This window comes from Doryrhamphus excisus, linkage group LG6, assembly GCF_037039965.1.
Source record: "Doryrhamphus excisus strain RoL-2023G ecotype Guam linkage group LG6, RoL_Dexc_Guam_v1.1, whole genome shotgun sequence".
Taxonomy (NCBI): Eukaryota; Metazoa; Chordata; class Actinopteri; order Syngnathiformes; family Syngnathidae; genus Doryrhamphus; species Doryrhamphus excisus.
The window spans coordinates 1-24,882 of NC_136362.1; the positions used below are offsets into that span (position 1 = coordinate 1).

Consider the following 24,882-nt stretch of genomic DNA (forward strand, 5'->3'; position numbering starts at 1 on the left):
CTTCCGGAGTCCCACAAGCCATCAATGCTGGATAGGACTCCTTCTTCAGCTTGACGGCGGCCCTGACTTCTGGTGTCCACCATCGGGTTCGGGGCCTGCCGCCACGACTGGCACCGACGGCCTTGCAGCTGCAACTCCGGTCAGCCGCCTCAGCAATGGAGGCACGGAATATGGCCCATTCGGACTCAATATCCCGGTCCTCCCCCGGGATGCAGGTGAAGCTCTGCCAGAGGTGAGAGTTGAAGACTCGACGAACGGGAGACTCTGCCAGACGTTCCCAGCACACCCTCACTACTCATTTGGGTCTACCAGGTCTGTATCACCAAAAGATGTGGGGCTCGAACCCACGACCCTGATATTAAGAGTCTCATGCTCTCCCGACTGAGCTAACCGGACCTTTTTCGGCCAGGATATCACTTTTTAATTATTTTTTTAATTGATGTGGACTTCTTGATGTTTAATCAATTCCACAGCCAACCTAGTTTCTCAGGGAAAAAAGGAGCGAGAGGTTCAGTCATAGCTGAGAACTTTGGAAGTGTAGTCATCTTAACCCTCCCGTTATGTTCATTTGTCAGGAACAGCCATGATGTTCCCGGGTCAGTTTGCATGCTTATTTATCTGAAAGATGTCCAAAACCAAAAAAAAATCCCCACAAGCATTGTTAGTTATTCACTACTAACTCCATTACTAACTATTCTAACAATGTTTAGTGCAATGGTGTAACTTACCGCTCACAGGTAATGGTTTAATTAAAAAAATGGATTCAAGCACCTTCTGGCGTAATGGGATCCACAACAATCACGTCAGCTGTGGATGCAACGTCAATTCGTTCTTGAAGGGCAAGTGACAAAAAGAAGTACATGGTTCAGAAATCACCTGCCAAAGTTTCACTGACCAAGCACCCAGGCACTGCTGGGATTTGAACCCAGGATCTCCTGTTTACTAGACAGGCACTTTGACCAGCTTAGCCACAGTGCCAGCAGTGCAGCTGGCACCAACACAAAAACAGTTCGCCAATGGGGAAAAATGTACATACAAGCGAGGGAGTCCAAAGTCCAACACATGTGTGAATTGAGAGTCCCTGGGTGGGATCGAACCACCAACCTCTCAGTTAACAGCCAAACGTGCTGAGCAATTGTGCGACAGAGACTACAACAGCATGACTGCAGTCAGGTTTCACAAAGTGCTGTCCACCTTAACTCTCGGGTGGTCCGGTCTGTTACGTTTCAGGTGTCATTCTGAATACTGCACTTTCGCAGGAAAAGAGCCTTTGTACTTTTTCAACATGAGCTCTAAAGAAAGGTATAAGCTGAGATATACTGCATTGGCCGGGAATCGGACCCGGGCCTCCCGCTTGGCAAGCGAGAATTCTACCACTGAACCACCAATGCCACATTGTGAAACACTGTCGGAGAACAAATTAAATTGTCGAGTGGATGTGCCTCTGCAAAGTGGCGCTGAATGACAAAACATCACAACACACGCAAGGGATGCCAGGGGAGGCCGAGTACTAACAGAGCTGAGCGAGAGGGCATACGAAAAAAATTAGTGACCTTTTGGTGGTTTCCCGACAGCACCAAGGATATGGTGCACGTCTGATGCGTAATGCATGCCAGGTGATGTTCATCTAGCGAGCAGACATTCTTGTGGGGGACAAGCTCAACAGTAGGAATGTTAAGAGAACTGACCAGTCCGCTATCAATGAAGTTCTCGTCCACCCCAGAGTCAATTAATGCTGTGGTAGGAGAAGCTTCCCCCGCCCAGGGTATCGTACCTTCCACCTGAAGTCGGCCCACCAAAGCGGATGACGCAGCCGGTGTGGTTGGAGCGGGCAGTGCCAGCAGCTGGGGAATATCCCTGGCGGAGGAAGAGCGTTGGCGTGCTGGGCGAACTGGACAGCGGGAAATTGTGTGTAGGACTCCCACAGTACAGGCGTAGAGAGGGAAAGTGGGAGCGTGAGGTCGACAGACGGATCGGCGCAGCCTCGGCAGTAATGCGGTCGCTGTAACGGACCGTCGTGGTTAAAAAAGCTCCCAATTTACCGGTCGATCTATGTTCCCACCCTCACCTATGGTCATGAGCTTTGGGTCATGACCGAAATAATGACATCTCGGATACAGGCGGCTGAAATGAGTTTCCTCCGTAGGGTAGCTGGACTCACCCTAAGAGATAGGGTGAGGAGCTCAGTCATCCGGGAGGGCTCAGAGTAGAGCCGCTTCTCCTTCACATCGAGAGGAGTCAGTTGAGGTAGCTCGGGCATCTAGTCCGGATGCCTCCCGGACGCCTCCCTGGTGAGGTGTTGCGGGCATACCCAGCCGGGAAAAGGCCCCGGGGCAGACCTAGGACATGCTGGAGGGATTATGTCTCACAGCTGGCCTGGGAACACCTTGGTGTCCTCCCGGTGGAGCTGGAGGAGGTGGCCGGGGACCGGGAAATCTTGGCTTCCCTACTAAGACTGCTGCCCCCCGCGACCTGGACCTGGATAAGTGGAGGAAAATGGATGGATGGATGGACTTGTATACTAAAATGAGATGGAGATAATTGCAATATTTGTCGGAATAGTTCTGGAACAAATGGTGGAAGGAGTATCTGACCAACATTGCTCTGAGACAAAGATGGCATACGCCAAGAAGAAACATGCAAGTTGGAGATGTGGTGATCGTCAAAGAGGAGGAGGTTCCCCGAAACGAACGGAAACTGGCTGGGATTCTTCAAGTCCATAAGAGTGACAATGGACGAGTGAGGACAGTTGCGGTGTTTCGCGATGCTTCAATGTCCCGCAATGGCGTGTGAATGCACTCAAGAGCAATAAATGCATCGAGAACAGCAGTAAAGGAAGCGTGAACTCTTTACTGGACCAGGTCAGCTAAGTAACAAAGACAATACATCTGCAAGCTCTTCAAAGGACACGTAAAGAGCACAGCCATAGCAGAGGATGGTTTCGATCCATCGACCTCTGGGTTATGGGCCCAGCACGCTACCGCTGCGCCACTCTGCTGCCGACATCTGTACAAGTACCCTGCTTTGTGCGGCTCCTTTTGAGTGTCCTCTGTTGTCAGTGAACCTCACAAGGTCACAGTTTTTTTTTCCTGATCAGGGCACCGTTTTAGGTTGGGTGGATGAGTGATCGAAGGCGCCAGATTAAGGTTCCTTACGCTCAGGAGGCTCTGGTTGAAATCCCACAGCTGGCATTTTCCTGGTCAGCTTCATTATCCACGCCTGGAATGATTTGGCAGCAAAAGACTGTCAGATTGTAAAAGACACCTGAACACCGTGAGAAGAAGATTAAGAGAGGTTTTGTTCTAATGAGAAAGGTTTGTTTAACCGGACTGGTTGTTGCAACCGCAACCCGACTCAAGGTTCAACGTGACATTGTGACATACAAAAGAGGAACTCCCCATCGGGGAATCGAACCACGGTCTTCCACGTGACAGGCGGAGATACTGTCCACTATATTAACGGGGACTGCTGCTGAGTTGATGTGGTGTCGATTGGCCAAAGGGTAATTCAGAATAGGTTCGTGGCCCATGACCGTTTTCATGGTAGCTGGAGACTTTAACCACTGAAATCCATCCCGCTTATCCTCATCAACGGACTGTATTCCCCACCCGTTACCAGCATGGGGACATTCCAACCCAAGATGGGAACACACTGGACCAGGGACACAGCAACATAGTAGGTGGCACAGACACAGCTTCACATTGCCCCCACTTTTAGACCCGACTGAAAAAGGACTCTCTTGCTTGGCGCTAACATGATGACCATTAGCATGTTAGCATTTAAGCTAATTTACTCATGTCTCAAGGCAAATAGACACATGGCATGATGTGGGGACACTATGGGACTGCCTTAACACTTTTGGACCTTGAGGCTGTCTTGATAGTTTTTTTTTTTTTACCCTGGACACAGTCTCTTTGAGAGGAGGCTGCGGTCCATCAGGACCAAAACCTCACGCCACAAAAACAAGTTTCTTCCTGTCTGCTGTCAGCCTCATCAACAAGGCCCGGAACCCCCCCTGACACTGTTCACACCCCACCTCTGCCTCACCCTGCCACTTTGACACTCTATATGCGTTAAATTAACGCTCAGTTTGGACTCTTGGGAAAAACAATCAGACTGCACTTTTGGAATAACAAACAAAAAACAGACTGCGTACATATATTTATACTGCATTCTGTATATTTTGTATTTTCATTTTTTAATAGATGTGTCTGCACCTACTTCACCAAAACAAATCCCCAGTCGAGGTCAGGAGGCCCCGTCTCCACTGTAAACAGTGTGGACTGGGCTCTGCTTCCCTTTTCGGAGGCGCCGGACGGTTTGCCAGAACCCCTTCGAGGCCGACCGAAAGTCGTGCTCCATGGCCTCACCGAATTCCTCCCACACCCGAGTTTTTGCCTGGACAACCGCCGAAGCCGCGAACCGTTTGGCCTGACAGTACCTGTCAGCTGCTTCCGGAGTCCCACAAACCATCAATGCTGGATAGGACTCCTTCTTCAGCTTGACGGCGGCCCTGACTTCTGGTGTCCACCATCGGGTTCGGGGCCTGCCGCCACGACTGGCACCGACGGCCTTGCAGCTGCAACTCCGGTCAGCCGCCTCAGCAATGGAGGCACGGAATATGGCCCATTCGGACTCAATATCCCGGTCCTCCCCCGGGATGCAGGTGAAGCTCTGCCAGAGGTGAGAGTTGAAGACTCGACGAACGGGAGACTCTGCCAGACGTTCCCAGCACACCCTCACTACTCATTTGGGTCTACCAGGTCTGTATCACCAAAAGATGTGGGGCTCGAACCCACGACCCTGATATTAAGAGTCTCATGCTCTCCCGACTGAGCTAACCGGACCTTTTTCGGCCAGGATATCACTTTTTAATTATTTTTTTAATTGATGTGGACTTCTTGATGTTTAATCAATTCCACAGCCAACCTTGTTTCTCAGGGAAAAAAGGAGCGAGAGGTTCAGTCATAGCTGAGAACGTTGGAAGTGTAGTCATCTTAACCCTCCCGTTATGTTCATTTGTCAGGAACAGCCATGATGTTCCCGGGTCAGTTTGCATGCTTATTTATCTGAAAGATGTCCAAAACCAAAAAAAAATCCCCACAAGCATTGTTAGTTATTCACTACTAACACCATTACTAACTATTCTAACAATGTTTAGTGCAATGGTGTAACTTACCGCTCACAGGTAATGGTTTAATTAAAAAAATGGATTCAAGCACCTTCTGGCGTAATGGGATCCACAACAATCACGTCAGCTGTGGATGCAACGTCAATTCGTTCTTGAAGGGCAAGTGACAAAAAGAAGTACATGGTTCAGAAATCAGCTGCCAAAGTTTCACTGACCAAGCACCCAGGCACTGCTGGGATTTGAACCCAGGATCTCCTGTTTACTAGACAGGCACTTTGACCAGCTTAGCCACAGTGCCAGCAGTGCATCTGGCACCAACACAAAAACAGTTCGCCAATGGGGAAAAATGTTCATACAAGGGATGGAGTCCAAAGTCCAACACATGTGTGAATTGAGAGTCCCTGGGTGGGATCGAACCACCAACCTCTCAGTTAACAGCCAAACGTGCTGAGCAATTGTGCGACAGAGACTACAACAGCATGACTGCAGTCAGGTTTCACAAAGTGCTGTCCACCTTAACTCTCGGGTGGTCCGGTCTGTTACGTTTCAGGTGTCATTCTGAATACTGCACTTTCGCAGGAAAAGAGCCTTTGTACTTTTTCAACATGAGCTCTAAAGAAAGGTATAAGCTGAGATATACTGCATTGGCCGGGAATCGGACCCGGGCCTCCCGCTTGGCAAGCGAGAATTCTACCACTGAACCACCAATGCCACATTGTGAAACACTGTCGGAGAACAAATTAAATTGTCGAGTGGATGTGCCTCTGCAAAGTGGCGCTGAATGACAAAACATCACAACACACGCAAGGGATGCCAGGGGAGGCCGAGTACTAACAGAGCTGAGCGAGAGGGCATAAGAAAAAAATTTGTGACCTTTTGGTGGTTTCCCGACAGCACCAAGGATATGGTGCACGTCTGATGCGTAATGCATGCCAGGTGATGTTCATCTAGCGAGCAGACATTCTTGTGGGGGACAAGCTCAACAGTAGGAATGTTAAGAGAACTGACCAGTCCGCTATCAATGAAGTTCTCGTCCGCCCCAGAGTCAATTAATGCTGTGGTAGGAGAAGCTTCCCCCGCCCAGGATATCGTACCTTCCACCTGAAGTCGGCCCACCAAAGCGGATGACGCAGCCGGTGTGGTTGGGGCGGGCAGTGCCAGCAGCTGGGGAATATCCCTGGCGGAGGAAGAGCGTTGGCGTGCTGGGCGAACTGGACAGCGGGAAATTGTGTGTAGGACTCCCACAGTATAGGCGTAGAGAGGGAAAGTGGGAGCGTGAGGTCGACAGACGGATCGGCGCAGCCTCGGCAGTAATGCGGTCGCTGTAACGGACCGTCGTGGTTAAAAAAGCTCTCAATTTAACGGTCAATCTATGTTCCCACCCTCACCTATGGTCATGAGCTTTGGGTCATGACCGAAAGAATGACATCTCGGATACAGGCGGCTGAAATGAGTTTCCTCCGTAGGGTAGCTGGACTCACCCTAAGAGATAGGGTGAGGAGCTCAGTCATCCGGGAGGGCTCAGAGTAGAGCCGCTTCTCCTTCACATCGAGAGGAGTCAGTTGAGGTAGCTCGGGCATCTAGTCCGGATGCCTCCCGGATGCCTCCCTGGTGAGGTGTTCCGGGCATACCCAGCCGGGAAAAGGCCCCGGGGCAGACCTAGGACACGCTGGAGGGATTATGTCTCACAGCTGGCCTGGGAACACCTTGGTGTCCTCCCGGTGGAGCTGGAGGAGGTGGCCGGGGACCGGGAAATCTTGGCTTCCCTACTAAGACTGCTGCCCCCCGCGACCTGGACCTGGATAAGTGGAGGAAAATGGATGGATGGATGGACTTGTATACTAAAATGAGATGGAGATAATTGCAATATTTGTCGGAATAGTTCTGGAACAAATGGTGGAAGGAGTATCTGACCAACATTGCTCTGAGACAAAGATGGCATACGCCAAGAAGAAACATGCAAGTTGGAGATGTGGTGATCGTCAAAGAGGAGGAGGTTCCCCGAAACGAACGGAAACTGGCTGGGATTCTTCAAGTCCATAAGAGTGACAATGGACGAGTGAGGACAGTTGCGGTGTTTCGCGATGCTTCAATGTCCCGCAATGGCGTGTGAATGCACTCAAGAGCAATAAATGCATCGAGAACAGCAGTAAAGGAAGCGTGAACTCTTTACTGGACCAGGTCAGCTAAGTAACAAAGACAATACATCTGCAAGCTCTTCAAAGGACACGTAAAGAGCACAGCCATAGCAGAGGATGGTTTCGATCCATCGACCTCTGGGTTATGGGCCCAGCACGCTACCGCTGCGCCACTCTGCTGCCGACATCTGTACAAGTACCCTGCTTTGTGCGGCTCCTTTTGAGTGTCCTCTGTTGTCAGTGAACCTCACAAGGTCACAGTTTTTTTTTCCTGATCAGGGCACCGTTTTAGGTTGGGTGGATGAGTGATCGAAGGCGCCAGATTAAGGTTCCTTACACTCAGGAGGCTCTGGTTGAAATCCCACAGCTGGCATTTTCCTGGTCAGCTTCATTATCCACGCCTGGAATGATTTGGCAGCAAAAGACTGTCAGATTGTAAAAGACACCTGAACACCGTGAGAAGAAGATTAAGAGAGGTTTTGTTCTAATGAGAAAGGTTTGTTTAACCGGACTGGTTGTTGCAACCGCAACCCGACTCAAGGTTCAACGTGACATTGTGACATACAAAAGAGGAACTCCCCATCGGGGAATCGAACCACGGTCTTCCACGTGACAGGCGGAGATACTGTCCACTATACTAACGAGGACTGCTGCTGAGTTGATGTGGTGTCGATTGGCCAAAGGGTAATTCAGAATAGGCTCGTGGCCCATGACCGTTTTCATGGTAGCTGGAGACTTTAACCACTGAAATCCATCCCGCTTATCCTCATCAACGGACTGTATTCCCCACCCGTTACCAGCATGGGGACATTCCAACCCAAGATGGGAACACACTGGACCAGGGACACAGCAACATAGTAGGTGGCACAGACACAGCTTCACATTGCCCCCACTTTTAGACCCGACTGAAAAAGGACTCTCTTGCTTGGCGCTAACATGATGACCATTAGCATGTTAGCATTTAAGCTAATTTACTCATGTCTCAAGGCAAATAGACACATGGCATGATGTGGGGACACTATGGGACTGCCTTAACACTTTTGGACCTTGAGGCTGTCTTGATAGTTTTTTTTTTTTTACCCCGGACACAGTCTCTTTGAGAGGAGGCTGCGGTCCATCAGGACCAAAACCTCACGCCACAAAAACAAGTTTGTTCCTGTCTGCTGTCAGCCTCATCAACAAGGCCCGGAACCCCCCCTGACACTGTTCACACCCCACCTCTGCCTCACCCTGCCACTTTGACACTCTATATGCGTTAAATTAACGCTCAGTTTGGACTCTTAGGAAAAACAATCAGACTGCACTTTCGGAATAACAAACAAAAACAGACTGCGTACATATATTTATACTGCATTCTGTATATTTTGTATTTTCATTTTTTAATAGATGTGTCTGCACCTACTTCACCAAAACAAATCCCCAGTCGAGGTCAGGAGGCCCCGTCTCCACTGTAAACAGTGTGGACTGGGCTCTGCTTCCCTTTTCGGAGGCGCCGGACGGTTTGCCAGAACCCCTTCGAGGCCGACCGAAAGTCGTGCTCCATGGCCTCACCGAATTCCTCCCACACCCGAGTTTTTGCCTGGACAACCGCCGAAGCCGCGAACCGTTTGGCCTGACAATACCTGTCAGCTGCTTCCGGAGTCCCACAAGCCATCAATGCTGGATAGGACTCCTTCTTCAGCTTGACGGCGGCCCTGACTTCTGGTGTCCACCATCGGGTTCGGGGCCTGCCGCCACGACTGGCACCGACGGCCTTGCAGCTGCAACTCCGGTCAGCCGCCTCAGCAATGGAGGCACGGAATATGGCCCATTCGGACTCAATATCCCGGTCCTCCCCCGGGATGCAGGTGAAGCTCTGCCAGAGGTGAGAGTTGAAGACTCGACAAACGGGAGACTCTGCCAGACGTTCCCAGCACACCCTCACTACTCATTTGGGTCTACCAGGTCTGTATCACCAAAAGATGTGGGGCTCGAACCCACGACCCTGATATTAAGAGTCTCATGCTCTCCCGACTGAGCTAACCGGACCTTTTTCGGCCAGGATATCACTTTTTAATTATTTTTTTAATTGATGTGGACTTCTTGATGTTTAATCAATTCCACAGCCAACCTAGTTTCTCAGGAAAAAAAGGAGCGAGAGGTTCAGTCATAGCTGAGAACTTTGGAAGTGTAGTCATCTTAACCCTCCCGTTATGTTCATTTGTCAGGAACAGCCATGATGTTCCCGGGTCAGTTTGCATGCTTATTTATCTGAAAGATGTCCAAAACCAAAAAAAAATCCCCACAAGCATTGTTAGTTATTCACTACTAACTCCATTACTAACTATTCTAACAATGTTTAGTGCAATGGTGTAACTTACCGCTCACAGGTAATGGTTTAATTAAAAAAATGGATTCAAGCACCTTCTGGCGTAATGGGATCCACAACAATCACGTCAGCTGTGGATGCAACGTCAATTCGTTCTTGAAGGGCAAGTGACAAAAAGAAGTACATGGTTCAGAAATCAGCTGCCAAAGTTTCACTGACCAAGCACCGCTGGGATTTGAACCCAGGATCGCCTGTTTACTAGACAGGCACTTTGACCAGCTTAGCCACAGTGCCAGCAGTGCATCTGGCACCAACACAAAAACAGTTCGCCAATGGGGAAAAATGTTCATACAAGGGAGGGAGTCCAAAGTCCAACAATTGTGTGAATTGAGAGTCCCTGGGTGGGATCGAACCACCAACCTCTCAGTTAACAGCCAAACGTGCTGAGCAATTGCGCGACAGAGACTACAACAGCATGACTGCAGTCAGGTTTCACAAAGTGCTGTCCACCTTAACTCTCGGGTGGTCCGGTCTGTTACGTTTCAGGTGTCAGTCTGAATACTGCACTTTCGCAGGAAAAGAGCCTTTGTACTTTTTCAACATGAGCTCTAAAGAAAGGTATAAGCTGAGATATACTGCATTGGCCGGGAATCGGACCCGGGCCTCCCGCTTGGCAAGCGAGAATTCTACCACTGAACCACCATTGCCACATTGGGAAACACTGTCGGAGAACAAATTAAATTGTCGAGTGGATGTGCCTCTGCAAAGTGGCGCTGAATGACAAAACATCACAACACACGCAAGGGATGCCAGGGGAGGCCGAGTACTAACAGAGCTGAGCGAGAGGGCATAAGAAAAAAATTAGTGACCTTGTGGTGGTTTCCCGACAGCACCAAGGATATGGTGCACGTCTGATGCGTAATGCATGCCAGGTGATGTTCATCTAGCGAGCAGACATTCTTGTGGGGGACAAGCTCAACAGTAGGAATGTTAAGAGAACTGACCAGTCCGCTATCAATGAAGTTCTCGTCCGCCCCAGAGTCAATTAATGCTGTGGTAGGAGAAGCTTCCCCCGCCCAGGATATCGTACCTTCCACCTGAAGTCGGCCCACCAAAGCGGATGACGCAGCCGGTGTGGTTGGAGCGGGCAGTGCCAGCAGCTGGGGAATATCCCTGGCGGAGGAAGAGCATTGGCGTGCTGGGCGAACTGGACAGCGGGAAATTGTGTGTAGGACTCCCACAGTACAGGCACAGCCACAGGCGTAGACGGTGACTCCTCTCCGCTGGCGAAGGGCGACTGGCTCCCAGTTGCATGGGGACGACACTCCCGATGTCGTCAGACGGCGCTCCGCTGCTGGAGCAGGGAGAGAGGAGTGGTGCTGGAAGAGCCCCAGGAGGTGGGATTTGGAGCCGACGTGTGGGTCGGAGAGGCTCCGCCCGATATGCGTTTCGTAGCGCCTTGTCATTCCAGCAGCTCTCTGCCGCTATCCCGGTTAGCTCAGTTGGTCGGCGTGTGGTGCTAATAACGCCACGGGTTCAACCCCCCGTACTGGCCACTCTTCTTTATGTGCTCCAGGAACAACAAAACGGCGACCACCCACCGGCCCCCATACCAAACATCACACCACCCACCTGTGAAACACCCTCGACAAGGCCGCTGAGAGGTACAGGGGAGAGGTACAGAAAACAGCATGTCAAAGCAGAGTGGCAACAAACCTCTCGGCCACCGAGACTGCAAGCAGCAGATCAATGGGGACAGTGGACCCCATTAACCTGTACCCAAAATCCAGACCACCAGTGTAGAGAATGCGGACCGCGAAAGGACAACACCCCGGCCCTCATAACCAACAGTACTCCACCACAAGGTAAACAGCATGGCGGCAACAAATGCCCAACCAAAGCGTCACAGACAGGATTCGAACCTGTGCGGGGAAACCCCATTGGATTTCGAGTCCAACGCCTTCACCTCTCGGCCACCGTGACCGCTTGGAAAAGACCAATGGGGGCAGGTGACCCCATTGTCCTAGAACCAAAATTTTGCTGATGTCAAGGATCAGCTGGCAACATGTGCATGGGAGGAAGACACATGGTTTGTGTGAGGGGCTACACAAGTCTTTCCACTTCTAGTTAAAAGCCAGGCACCTCACATCGTTTCCATAAAGTACCAAGGGATTGTCCTGTTGCCCTTGTATTTTGTGGGCAAAAAGGAGGCGTTTGCAAGTGGACCTCAGACCCTATCACTGGTCACCTGAACAGGGACTTGAATCCCGGACACTCAGATCAAAAGTCTAATGTTCAGGTGACTGGCTCAAACTTTGTCTTGTCTGACCACTCAGACAAGACAAAGATATTTGGCTGATGTGGTCTGTCTGTTTTCTTAAACCTGCAAATGTCCAAATACACAAGGGTATTGTCTTTGTAGGGAGCATTGCAGTACATGTGACAGGTATACTACATATGACATCAGAAATGATGGGTATTTATTCAACAGAACAAGAACAACATTTATTTTAAATAACAGCATAGGAGCTGCTGAAACACAGAGAAGGCACTGCTGGGATTTGAACCCAGGATCTCCTGTTTACTAGACATGTCTGTCAAAAAATCACAACAGTGTACAGTGTCTTCTCTTAAGGGCCCCTGCTTACCAGTTGATGGGGTTTGACTTGATTCCTTTTAACATAAAAGCATTCCGTCATCTCTTAATCTATAATCCTGGCTGGCGCTTTTGCAAAAGCTAATGTTTTCAAGCAGAGCTTCTGTGTTTCACCAGACCTGTGCAGAAACAAACTGAAATCTGTGACTTGATCAACCTATCTTCTGATCAAATGTGTTAGACCATGGAAGCTGTAATGTGCTTTTGAAAAGTCATTGACACACAGTTTGCCAATTGGGAACCACACAAGTGCTGTGCAAGAGTGGAGCGCAAACACGAATGAACAGTGACACTGATGCATCCAGAGAACGTCCCTGGGTGGGCTCGAACCACCAGCCTCCCGGTTAACAGCCGAGCGCGCTGACCGATTGCGCCACAGAGACTCACACCCTGCCAACTTCTGTTCAGTTGAAGCCATACTAACGCATGCTATGCTTCCAGCATGCCCTTTGTTTTGGATGTGACTCGCACCTTCTGGCGTAACAATCGAGGCATTGCAAACCAGGACTCTTTACTCTTTGATGAACGCAAAGTATTTTTGGGTACAATCCAGGGGTCTTGTGCTCTCACGGAAATGGCTCTGTCCTTTTTCAACATGAGTTGAGACGAAATGTATTAAAATGGACAGACTGCATTGGTCACTCAATCAGAATTTCTCAGTTTGCCAATTTCAGACTGCGTGACAAAGAATCAAGTCAAACTCCATCGACAGGATGGAAAAGACACCTGAACACCGTGAGAAGAAGATTAAGAGAGGTTTTGTTCTAATGAGAAAGGTTTGTTTAACCGGACTGGTTGTTGCAACCGCAACCCGACTCAAGGTTCAACGTGACATTGTGACATACAAAAGAGGAACTCCCCGTCGGGGAATCGAACCCCGGTCTTCCACGTGACAGGCGGAGATACTGTCCACCACTGAAATCCATCCCACTTATCCTCATCAACGGACTGTATTCCCCACCCGTTACCAGCATGGGGACATTCCAACCCAAGATGGGAACACACTGGACCGGGGACACAGCAACATAGTAGGTGGCACAGACACAGCTTCACATTGCCCCCACTTTTAGACCCGACTGAAAAAGGACTCTCTTGCTTGGCGCTAACATGATGACCATTAGCATGTTAGCATTTAAGCTAATTTACTCATGTCTCAAGGCAAATAGACACATGGCATGATGTGGGGACACTATGGGACTGCCTTAACACTTTTGGACCTTGAGGCTGTCTTGATAGTTTTTTTTTTTTTTTACCCCGGACACAGTCTCTTTGAGAGGAGGCTGCGGTCCATCAGGACCAAAACCTCACGCCACAAAAACAAGTTTCTTCCTGTCTGCTGTCAGCCTCATCAACAAGGCCCGGAACCCCCCCTGACACTGTTCACACCCCACCTCTGCCTCACCCTGCCACTTTGACACTCTATATGCGTTAAATTAACGCTCAGTTTGGACTCTTAGGAAAAACAATCAGACTGCACTTTCGGAGTAACAAACAAAAAACAGACTGCGTACATATATTTATACTGCATTCTGTATATTTTGTATTTTCATTTTTTAATAGATGTGTCTGCACCTACTTCACCAAAACAAATCCCCAGTCGAGGTCAGCAGGCCCCGTCTCCACTGTAAACAGTGTGGACTGGGCTCTGCTTCCCTTTTCGGAGGCGCCGGACGGTTTGCCAGAACCCCTTCGAGGCCGACCGAAAGTCGTGCTCCATGGCCTCACCGAATTCCTCCCACACCCGAGTTTTTGCCTGGACAACCGCCGAAGCCGCGAACCGTTTGGCCTGACAGCTGCTTCCGGAGTCCCACAAGCCATCAATGCTGGATAGGACTCCTTCTTCAGCTTGACGGCGGCCCTGACTTCTGGTGTCCACCATCGGGTTCGGGGCCTGCAGCCACGACTGGCACCGACGGCCTTGCAGCTGCAACTCCGGTCAGCCGCCTCAGCAATGGAGGCACGGAATATGGCCCATTCGGACTCAATATCCCGGTCCTCCCCCGGGATGCAGGTGAAGCTCTGCCAGAGGTGAGAGTTGAAGACTCGACGAACGGGAGACTCTGCCAGACGTTCCCAGCACACCCTCACTACTCATTTGGGTCTACCAGGTCTGTATCACCAAAAGATGTGGGGCTCGAACCCACGACCCTGATATTAAGAGTCTCATGCTCTCCCGACTGAGCTAACCGGACCTTTTTCGGCCAGGATATCACTTTTTAATTATTTTTTTAATTGATGTGGACTTCTTGATGTTTAATCAATTCCACAGCCAACCTAGTTTCTCAGGGAAAAAATTGTGATGCGTAATGCATGCCAGGTGATGTTCATCTAGCGAGCAGACATTCTTGTGGGGGACAAGCTCAACAGTAGGAATGTTAAGAGAACTGACCAGTCCGCTATCAATGAAGTTCTCGTCCGCCCCAGAGTCAATTAATGCTGTGGTAGGAGAAGCTTCCCCCGCCCAGGATATCGTACCTTCCACCTGAAGTCGGCCCACCAAAGCGGATGACGCAGCCGGTGTGGTTGGAGCGGGCAGTGCCAGCAGCTGGGGAATATCCCTGGCGGAGGAAGAGCGTTGGCGTGCTGGGCGAACTGGACAGCGGGAAATTGTGTGTAGGACTCCCACAGTACAGGCGTCGAGAGGGAAAGTGGGAGCGTGAGGTCGACAGACGGATCGGCGCAGCCTCGGCAGTAATGCGGTCGCTGTAACGGACCGTCGTGGTTAAAAAAGCTCTCAATTTACCGGTCGATCTATGTTCCCACCCTCACCTATGGTCATGAGCTTTGGGTCATGACCGAAAGAATGACATCTCGGATACAGGCGGCTGAAATGAGTTTCCTCCGTAAGGTAGCTGGACTCACCCTAAGAGATAGGGTGAGGAGCTCAGTCATCCGGGAGGGCTCAGAGTAGAGCCGCTTCTCCTTCACATCGAGAGGAGTCAGTTGAGGTAGCTCGGGCATCTAGTCCGGATGCCTCCCGGACGCCTCCCTGGTGAGGTGTTCCGGGCATACCCAGCCGGGAAAAGGCCCCGGGGCAGACCTAGGACACGCTGGAGGGATTATGTCTCACAGCTGGCCTGGGAACACCTTGGTGTCCTCCCGGTGGAGCTGGAGGAGGTGGCCGGGGACCGGGAAATCTTGGCTTCCCTACTAAGACTGCTGCCCCCCGCGACCTGGACCTGGATAAGTGGAGGAAAATGGATGGATGGATGGACTTGTATACTAAAATGAGATGGAGATAATTGCAATATTTGTCGGAATAGTTCTGGAACAAATGGTGGAAGGAGTATCTGACCAACATTGCTCTGAGACAAAGATGGCATACGCCAAGAAGAAACATGCAAGTTGGAGATGTGGTGATCGTCAAAGAGGAGGAGGTTCCCCGAAACGAACGGAAACTGGCTGGGATTCTTCAAGTCCATAAGAGTGACAATGGACGAGTGAGGACAGTTGCGGTGTTTCGCGATGCTTCAATGTCCCGCAATGGCGTGTGAATGCACTCAAGAGCAATAAATGCATCGAGAACAGCAGTAAAGGAAGCGTGAACTCTTTACTGGACCAGGTCAGCTAAGTAACAAAGACAATACATCTGCAAGATCTTCAAAGGACACGTAAAGAGCACAGCCATAGCAGAGGATGGTTTCGATCCATCGACCTCTGGGTTATGGGCCCAGCACGCTACCGCTGCGCCACTCTGCTGCCGACATCTGTACAAGTACCCTGCTTTGTGCGGCTCCTTTTGAGTGTCCTCTGTTGTCAGTGAACCTCACAAGGTCACAGTTTTTTTTTCCTGATCAGGGCACCGTTTTAGGTTGGGTGGATGAGTGATCGAAGGCGCCAGATTAAGGTTCCTTACGCTCAGGAGGCTCTGGTTGAAATCCCACAGCTGTCATTTTCCTGGTCAGCTTCATTATCCACGCCTGGAATGATTTGGCAGCAAAAGACTGTCAGATTGTAAAAGACACCTGAACACCGTGAGAAGAAGATTAAGAGAGGTTTTGTTCTAATGAGAAAGGTTTGTTTAACCGGACTGGTTGTTGCAACCGCAACCCGACTCAAGGTTCAACGTGACATTGTGACATACAAAAGAGGAACTCCCCGTCGGGGAATCGAACCCCGGTCTTCCACGTGACAGGCGGAGAGACTGTCCACTATACTAACGAGGACTGCTGCTGAGTTGATGTGGTGTCGATTGGCCAAAGGGTAATTCAGAATAGGCTCATGGCCCATGACCGTTTTCATGGTAGCTGGAGACTTTAACCACTGAAATCCATCCCACTTATCCTCATCAACGGACTGTATTCCCCACCCGTTACCAGCATGGGGACATTCCAACCCAAGATGGGAACACACTGGACCGGGGACACAGCAACATAGTAGGTGGCACAGACACAGCTTCACATTGCCCCCACTTTTAGACCCGACTGAAAAAGGACTCTCTTGCTTGGCGCTAACATGATGACCATTAGCATGTTAGCATTTAAGCTAATTTACTCATGTCTCAAGGCAAATAGACACATGGCATGATGTGGGGACACTATGGGACTGCCTTAACACTTTTGGACCTTGAGGCTGTCTTGATAGTTTTTTTTTTTTTTACCCCGGACACAGTCTCTTTGAGAGGAGGCTGCGGTCCATCAGGACCAAAACCTCACGCCACAAAAACAAGTTTCTTCCTGTCTGCTGTCAGCCTCATCAACAAGGCCCGGAACCCCCCCTGACACTGTTCACACCCCACCTCTGCCTCACCCTGCCACTTTGACACTCTATATGCGTTAAATTAACGCTCAGTTTGGACTCTTAGGAAAAACAATCAGACTGCACTTTCGGAATAACAAACAAAAAACAGACTGCGTACATATATTTATACTGCATTCTGTATATTTTGTATTTTCATTTTTTAATAGATGTGTCTGCACCTACTTCACCAAAACAAATCCCCAGTCGAGGTCAGCAGGCCCCGTCTCCACTGTAAACAGTGTGGACTGGGCTCTGCTTCCCTTTTCGGAGGCGCCGGACGGTTTGCCAGAACCCCTTCGAGGCCGACCGAAAGTCGTGCTCCATGGCCTCACCGAATTCCTCCCACACCCGAGTTTTTGCCTGGACAACCGCCGAAGCCGCGAACCGTTTGGCCTGACAGTACCTGTCAGCTGCTTCCGGAGTCCCACAAGCCATCAATGCTGGATAGGACTCCTTCTTCAGCTTGACGGCGGCCCTGACTTCTGGTGTCCACCATCGGGTTCGGGGCCTGCAGCCACGACTGGCACCGACGGCCTTGCAGCTGCAACTCCGGTCAGCCGCCTCAGCAATGGAGGCACGGAATATGGCCCATTCGGACTCAATATCCCGGTCCTCCCCCGGGATGCAGGTGAAGCTCTGCCAGAGGTGAGAGTTGAAGACTCGACGAACGGGAGACTCTGCCAGACGTTCCCAGCACACCCTCACTACTCATTTGGGTCTACCAGGTCTGTATCACCAAAAGATGTGGGGCTCGAACCCACGACCCTGATATTAAGAGTCTCATGCTCTCCCGACTGAGCTAACCGGACCTTTTTCGGCCAGGATATCACTTTTTAATTATTTTTTTAATTGATGTGGACTTCTTGATGTTTAATCAATTCCACAGCCAACCTAGTTTCTCAGGGAAAAAATTGTGATGCGTAATGCATGCCAGGTGATGTTCATCTAGCGAGCAGACATTCTTGTGGGGGACAAGCTCAACAGTAGGAATGTTAAGAGAACTGACCAGTCCGCTATCAATGAAGTTCTCGTCCGCCCCAGAGTCAATTAATGCTGTGGTAGGAGAAGCTTCCCCCGCCCAGGATATCGTACCTTCCACCTGAAGTCGGCCCACCAAAGCGGATGACGCAGCCGGTGTGGTTGGAGCGGACAGTGCCAGCAGCTGGGGAATATCCCTGGCGGAGGAAGAGCGTTGGCATGCTGGGCGAACTGGACAGCGGGAAATTGTGTGTAGGACTCCCACAGTACAGGCGTAGAGAGGGAAAGTGGGAGCGTGAGGTCGACAGACGGATCGGCGCAGCCTCGGCAGTAATGCGGTCGCTGTAACGGACCGTTGTGGTTAAAAAAGCTCTCAATTTACCGGTCGATCTATGTTCCCACCCTCACCTATGGTCATGAGCTTTGGGTCATGACCGAAAGAATGACATCTCGGATACAGGCGGCTGAAATGAGTTTCCTCCGTAAGGTAGCTGGACTCACCCTAAGAGATAGGGTGAGGAGCTCAGTCATCCGGGAGGGCTCAGAGTAGAGCCGCTTCTCCTTCACATCGAGAGGAGTCAGTTGAGGTAGCTCGGGCATCTAGTCCGGATGCCTCCCGGACGCCTCCCTGGTGAGGTGTTCCGGGCATACCCAGCCGGGAAAAGGCCCCGGGGCAGACCTAGGACACGCTGGAGGGATTATGTCTCACAGCTGGCCTGGGAACACCTTGGTGTCCTCCCGGTGGAGCTGGAGGAGGTGGCCGGGGACCGGGAAATCTTGGCTTCCCTACTAAGACTGCTGCCCCCCGCGACCTGGACCTGGATAAGTGGAGGAAAATGGATGGATGGATGGACTTGTATACTAAAATGAGATGGAGATAATTGCAATATTTGTCGGAATAGTTCTGGAACAAATGGTGGAAGGAGTATCTGACCAACATTGCTCTGAGACAAAGATGGCATACGCCAAGAAGAAACATGCAAGTTGGAGATGTGGTGATCGTCAAAGAGGAGGAGGTTCCCCGAAACGAACGGAAACTGGCTGGGATTCTTCAAGTCCATAAGAGTGACAATGGACGAGTGAGGACAGTTGCGGTGTTTCGCGATGCTTCAATGTCCCGCAATGGCGTGTGAATGCACTCAAGAGCAATAAATGCATCGAGAACAGCAGTAAAGGAAGCGTGAACTCTTTACTGGACCAGGTCAGCTAAGTAACAAAGACAATACATCTGCAAGCTCTTCAAAGGACACGTAAAGAGCACAGCCATAGCAGAGGATGGTTTCGATCCATCGACCTCTGGGTTATGGGCCCAGCACGCTACCGCTGCGCCACTCTGCTGCCGACATCTGTACAAGTACCCTGCTTTGTGCGGCTCCTTTTGAGTGTCCTCTGTTGTCAGTGAACCTCACAAGGTCACAGTTTTTTTTTCCTGATCAGGGCACCGTTTTAGGTTGGGTGGATGAGTGATCGAAGGCGCCAGATTAAGGTTCCTTACGCTCAGGAGGCTCTGGTTGAAATCCCACAGCTGGCATTTTCCTGGTCAGCTTCATTATCCACGCCTGGAATGATTTGGCAGCAAAAGACTGTCAGATTGTAAAAGACACCTGAACACCGTGAGAAGAAGATTAAGAGAGGTTTTGTTCTAATGAGAAAGGTTTGTTTAACCGGACTGGTTGTTGCAACCGCAACCCGACTCAAGGTTCAATGTGACATTGTGACATACAAAAGAGGAACTCCCCGTCGGGGAATCGAACCCCGGTCTTCCACGTGACAGGCGGAGATACTGTCCACTATACTAACGAGGACTGCTGCTGAGTTGATGTGGTGTCGATTGGCCAAAGGGTAATTCAGAATAGGCTCGTGGCCCATGACCGTTTTCATGGTAGCTGGAGACTTTAACCACTGAAATCCATCCCGCTTATCCTCATCAACGGACTGTATTCCCCACCCGTTACCAGCATGGGGACATTCCAACCCAAGATGGGGACACACTGGACCGGGGACACAGCAACATAGTAGGTGGCACAGACACAGCTTCACATTGCCCCCACTTTTAGACCCGACTGAAAAAGGACTCTCTTGCTTGGCGCTAACATGATGACCATTAGCATGTTAGCATTTAAGCTAATTTACTCATGTCTCAAGGCAAATAGACACATGGCATGATGTGGGGACACTATGGGACTGCCTTAACACTTTTGGACCTTGAGGCTGTCTTGATAGTTTTGTTTTTTTACCCCGGACACAGTCTCTTTGAGAGGAGGCTGCGGTCCATCAGGACCAAAACCTCACGCCGCAAAAACAGTTTCTTCCTGTCTGCTGTCAGCCTCATCAACAAGGCCCGGAACCCCCCCTGACACTGTTCACACCCCACCTCTGCCTCACCCTGCCACTTTGACACTCTATATGCGTTAAATTAAAGCTCAGTTTGGACTCTTAGGAAAAACAATCAGACTGCACTTTCGGAATAACAAACAAAAAACAGACTGCGTACATATATTTATACTGCATTCTGTATATTTTGTATTTTCATTTTTTAATAGATGTGTCTGCACCTACTTCACCAAAACAAATCCCCAGTCGAGGTCAGCAGGCCCCGTCTCCACTGTAAACGGTGTGGACTGGGCTCTGCTTCCCTTTTCGGAGGCGCCGGACGGTTTGCCAGAACCCCTTCGAGGCCGACCGAAAGTCGTGCTCCATGGCCTCACCGAATTCCTCCCACACCCGAGTTTTTGCTTGGACAACCGCCGAAGCCGCGAACCGTTTGGCCTGACAGTACCTGTCAGCTGCTTCCGGAGTCCCACAAGCCATCAATGCTGGATAGGACTCCTTCTTCAGCTTGACGGCGGCCCTGACTTCTGGTGTCCACCATCGGGTTCGGGGCCTGCCGCCACGACTGGCACCGACGGCCTTGCAGCTGCAACTCCGGTCAGCCGCCTCAGCAATGGAGGCACGGAATATGGCCCATTCGGACTCAATATCCCGGTCCTCCCCCGGGATGCAGGTGAAGCTCTGCCAGAGGTGAGAGTTGAAGACTCGACGAACGGGAGACTCTGCCAGACGTTCCCAGCACACCCTCACTACTCATTTGGGTCTACCAGGTCTGTATCACCAAAAGATGTGGGGCTCGAACCCACGACCCTGATATTAAGAGTCTCATGCTCTCCCGACTGAGCTAACCGGACCTTTTTCGGCCAGGATATCACTTTTTAATTATTTTTTTAATTGATGTGGACTTCTTGATGTTTAATCAATTCCACAGCCAACCTAGTTTCTCAGGGAAAAAAGGAGCGAGAGGTTCAGTCATAGCTGAGAACTTTGGAAGTGTAGTCATCTTAACCCTCCCGTTATGTTCATTTGTCAGGAACAGCCATGATGTTCCCGGGTCAGTTTGCATGCTTATTTATCTGAAAGATGTCCAAAACCAAAAAAAAATCCCCACAAGCATTGTTAGTTATTCACTACTAACTCCATTACTAACTATTCTAACAATGTTTAGTGCAATGGTGTAACTTACCGCTCACAGGTAATGGTTTAATTAAAAAAATGGATTCAAGCACCTTCTGGCGTAATGGGATCCACAACAATCACGTCAGCTGTGGATGCAACGTCAATTCGTTCTTGAAGGGCAAGTGACAAAAAGAAGTACATGGTTCAGAAATCAGCTGCCAAAGTTTCACTGACCAAGCACCGCTGGGATTTGAACCCAGGATCGCCTGTTTACTAGACAGGCACTTTGACCAGCTTAGCCACAGTGCCAGCAGTGCATCTGGCACCAACACAAAAACAGTTCGCCAATGGGGAAAAATGTTCATACAAGGGAGGGAGTCCAAAGTCCAACAATTGTGTGAATTGAGAGTCCCTGGGTGGGATCGAACCACCAACCTCTCAGTTAACAGCCAAACGTGCTGAGCAATTGCGCGACAGAGACTACAACAGCATGACTGCAGTCAGGTTTCACAAAGTGCTGTCCACCTTAACTCTCGGGTGGTCCGGTCTGTTACGTTTCAGGTGTCAGTCTGAATACTGCACTTTCGCAGGAAAAGAGCCTTTGTACTTTTTCAACATGAGCTCTAAAGAAAGGTATAAGCTGAGATATACTGCATTGGCCGGGAATCGGACCCGGGCCTCCCGCTTGGCAAGCGAGAATTCTACCACTGAACCACCATTGCCACATTGGGAAACACTGTCGGAGAACAAATTAAATTGTCGAGTGGATGTGCCTCTGCAAAGTGGCGCTGAATGACAAAACATCACAACACACGCAAGGGATGCCAGGGGAGGCCGAGTACTAACAGAGCTGAGCGAGAGGGCATAAGAAAAAAATTAGTGACCTTGTGGTGGTTTCCCGACAGCACCAAGGATATGGTGCACGTCTGATGCGTAATGCATGCCAGGTGATGTTCATCTAGCGAGCAGACATTCTTGTGGGGGACAAGCTCAACAGTAGGAATGTTAAGAGAACTGACCAGTCCGCTATCAATGAAGTTCTCGTCCGCCCCAGAGTCAATTAATGCTGTGGTAGGAGAAGCTTCCCCCGCCCAGGATATCGTACCTTCCACCTGAAGTCGGCCCACCAAAGCGGATGACGCAGCCGGTGTGGTTGGAGCGGGCAGTGCCAGCAGCTGGGGAATATCCCTGGCGGAGGAAGAGCATTGGCGTGCTGGGCGAACTGGACAGCGGGAAATTGTGTGTAGGACTCCCACAGTACAGGCACAGCCACAGGCGTAGACGGTGACTCCTCTCCGCTGGCGAAGGGCGACTGGCTCCCAGTTGCATGGGGACGACACTCCCGATGTCGTCAGACGGCGCTCCGCTGCTGGAGCAGGGAGAGAGGAGTGGTGCTGGAAGAGCCCCAGGAGGTGGGATTTGGAGCCGACGTGTGGGTCGGAGAGGCTCCGCCCGATATGCGTTTCGTAGCGCCTTGTCATTCCAGCAGCTCTCTGCCGCTATCCCGGTTAGCTCAGTTGGTCGGCGTGTGGTGCTAATAACGCCACGGGTTCAACCCCCCGTACTGGCCACTCTTCTTTATGTGCTCCAGGAACAACAAAACGGCGACCACCCACCGGCCCCCATACCAAACATCACACCACCCACCTGTGAAACACCCTCGACAAGGCCGCTGAGAGGTACAGGGGAGAGGTACAGAAAACAGCATGTCAAAGCAGAGTGGCAACAAACCTCTCGGCCACCGAGACTGCAAGCAGCAGATCAATGGGGACAGTGGACCCCATTAACCTGTACCCAAAATCCAGACCACCAGTGTAGAGAATGCGGACCGCGAAAGGACAACACCCCGGCCCTCATAACCAACAGTACTCCACCACAAGGTAAACAGCATGGCGGCAACAAATGCCCAACCAAAGCGTCACAGACAGGATTCGAACCTGTGCGGGGAAACCCCATTGGATTTCGAGTCCAACGCCTTCACCTCTCGGCCACCGTGACCGCTTGGAAAAGACCAATGGGGGCAGGTGACCCCATTGTCCTAGAACCAAAATTTTGCTGATGTCAAGGATCAGCTGGCAACATGTGCATGGGAGGAAGACACATGGTTTGTGTGAGGGGCTACACAAGTCTTTCCACTTCTAGTTAAAAGCCAGGCACCTCACATCGTTTCCATAAAGTACCAAGGGATTGTCCTGTTGCCCTTGTATTTTGTGGGCAAAAAGGAGGCGTTTGCAAGTGGACCTCAGACCCTATCACTGGTCACCTGAACAGGGACTTGAATCCCGGACACTCAGATCAAAAGTCTAATGTTCAGGTGACTGGCTCAAACTTTGTCTTGTCTGACCACTCAGACAAGACAAAGATATTTGGCTGATGTGGTCTGTCTGTTTTCTTAAACCTGCAAATGTCCAAATACACAAGGGTATTGTCTTTGTAGGGAGCATTGCAGTACATGTGACAGGTATACTACATATGACATCAGAAATGATGGGTATTTATTCAACAGAACAAGAACAACATTTATTTTAAATAACAGCATAGGAGCTGCTGAAACACAGAGAAGGCACTGCTGGGATTTGAACCCAGGATCTCCTGTTTACTAGACATGTCTGTCAAAAAATCACAACAGTGTACAGTGTCTTCTCTTAAGGGCCCCTGCTTACCAGTTGATGGGGTTTGACTTGATTCCTTTTAACATAAAAGCATTCCGTCATCTCTTAATCTATAATCCTGGCTGGCGCTTTTGCAAAAGCTAATGTTTTCAAGCAGAGCTTCTGTGTTTCACCAGACCTGTGCAGAAACAAACTGAAATCTGTGACTTGATCAACCTATCTTCTGATCAAATGTGTTAGACCATGGAAGCTGTAATGTGCTTTTGAAAAGTCATTGACACACAGTTTGCCAATTGGGAACCACACAAGTGCTGTGCAAGAGTGGAGCGCAAACACGAATGAACAGTGACACTGATGCATCCAGAGAACGTCCCTGGGTGGGCTCGAACCACCAGCCTCCCGGTTAACAGCCGAGCGCGCTGACCGATTGCGCCACAGAGACTCACACCCTGCCAACTTCTGTTCAGTTGAAGCCATACTAACGCATGCTATGCTTCCAGCATGCCCTTTGTTTTGGATGTGACTCGCACCTTCTGGCGTAACAATCGAGGCATTGCAAACCAGGACTCTTTACTCTTTGATGAACGCAAAGTATTTTTGGGTACAATCCAGGGGTCTTGTGCTCTCACGGAAATGGCTCTGTCCTTTTTCAACATGAGTTGAGACGAAATGTATTAAAATGGACAGACTGCATTGGTCACTCAATCAGAATTTCTCAGTTTGCCAATTTCAGACTGCGTGACAAAGAATCAAGTCAAACTCCATCGACAGGATGGAAAAGACACCTGAACACCGTGAGAAGAAGATTAAGAGAGGTTTTGTTCTAATGAGAAAGGTTTGTTTAACCGGACTGGTTGTTGCAACCGCAA

General features: G+C 50.3%; 17 non-coding genes across 17 annotated transcripts; all 17 read right to left on the bottom strand.

Moving 5' to 3' along the window:
* Positions 1-904: 904 nt before the first annotated feature.
* On the bottom strand, positions 905-978 carry trnat-agu (transfer RNA threonine (anticodon AGU)). The gene has a single exon. It is a non-coding gene; the product is annotated as a tRNA-Thr (tRNA).
* A 342-nt stretch (positions 979-1,320) lies between these two features.
* On the bottom strand, positions 1,321-1,391 carry trnag-gcc (transfer RNA glycine (anticodon GCC)). The gene has a single exon. It is a non-coding gene; the product is annotated as a tRNA-Gly (tRNA).
* Positions 1,392-2,926: 1,535 nt separating this feature from the next.
* Positions 2,927-2,998, bottom strand: trnam-cau (transfer RNA methionine (anticodon CAU)). Its single transcript has one exon. It is a non-coding gene; the product is annotated as a tRNA-Met (tRNA).
* A 2,357-nt stretch (positions 2,999-5,355) lies between these two features.
* trnat-agu (transfer RNA threonine (anticodon AGU)) lies at positions 5,356-5,429 on the bottom strand. Its single transcript has one exon. It is a non-coding gene; the product is annotated as a tRNA-Thr (tRNA).
* Positions 5,430-5,771: 342 nt separating this feature from the next.
* Positions 5,772-5,842, bottom strand: trnag-gcc (transfer RNA glycine (anticodon GCC)). The gene has a single exon. It is a non-coding gene; the product is annotated as a tRNA-Gly (tRNA).
* A 1,535-nt stretch (positions 5,843-7,377) lies between these two features.
* trnam-cau (transfer RNA methionine (anticodon CAU)) lies at positions 7,378-7,449 on the bottom strand. Its single transcript has one exon. It is a non-coding gene; the product is annotated as a tRNA-Met (tRNA).
* A 2,348-nt stretch (positions 7,450-9,797) lies between these two features.
* Positions 9,798-9,871, bottom strand: trnat-agu (transfer RNA threonine (anticodon AGU)). Its single transcript has one exon. It is a non-coding gene; the product is annotated as a tRNA-Thr (tRNA).
* A 342-nt stretch (positions 9,872-10,213) lies between these two features.
* Positions 10,214-10,284, bottom strand: trnag-gcc (transfer RNA glycine (anticodon GCC)). The gene has a single exon. It is a non-coding gene; the product is annotated as a tRNA-Gly (tRNA).
* A 1,194-nt stretch (positions 10,285-11,478) lies between these two features.
* Positions 11,479-11,560, bottom strand: trnas-cga (transfer RNA serine (anticodon CGA)). Its single transcript has one exon. It is a non-coding gene; the product is annotated as a tRNA-Ser (tRNA).
* Positions 11,561-12,542: 982 nt separating this feature from the next.
* On the bottom strand, positions 12,543-12,616 carry trnan-guu (transfer RNA asparagine (anticodon GUU)). Its single transcript has one exon. It is a non-coding gene; the product is annotated as a tRNA-Asn (tRNA).
* Positions 12,617-15,860: 3,244 nt separating this feature from the next.
* Positions 15,861-15,932, bottom strand: trnam-cau (transfer RNA methionine (anticodon CAU)). The gene has a single exon. It is a non-coding gene; the product is annotated as a tRNA-Met (tRNA).
* A 3,285-nt stretch (positions 15,933-19,217) lies between these two features.
* Positions 19,218-19,289, bottom strand: trnam-cau (transfer RNA methionine (anticodon CAU)). Its single transcript has one exon. It is a non-coding gene; the product is annotated as a tRNA-Met (tRNA).
* A 395-nt stretch (positions 19,290-19,684) lies between these two features.
* On the bottom strand, positions 19,685-19,756 carry trnad-guc (transfer RNA aspartic acid (anticodon GUC)). Its single transcript has one exon. It is a non-coding gene; the product is annotated as a tRNA-Asp (tRNA).
* A 1,880-nt stretch (positions 19,757-21,636) lies between these two features.
* trnat-agu (transfer RNA threonine (anticodon AGU)) lies at positions 21,637-21,710 on the bottom strand. Its single transcript has one exon. It is a non-coding gene; the product is annotated as a tRNA-Thr (tRNA).
* Positions 21,711-22,052: 342 nt separating this feature from the next.
* trnag-gcc (transfer RNA glycine (anticodon GCC)) lies at positions 22,053-22,123 on the bottom strand. Its single transcript has one exon. It is a non-coding gene; the product is annotated as a tRNA-Gly (tRNA).
* Positions 22,124-23,317: 1,194 nt separating this feature from the next.
* trnas-cga (transfer RNA serine (anticodon CGA)) lies at positions 23,318-23,399 on the bottom strand. The gene has a single exon. It is a non-coding gene; the product is annotated as a tRNA-Ser (tRNA).
* Positions 23,400-24,381: 982 nt separating this feature from the next.
* Positions 24,382-24,455, bottom strand: trnan-guu (transfer RNA asparagine (anticodon GUU)). Its single transcript has one exon. It is a non-coding gene; the product is annotated as a tRNA-Asn (tRNA).
* Between the last annotated feature and the right edge of the window lie 427 nt (positions 24,456-24,882).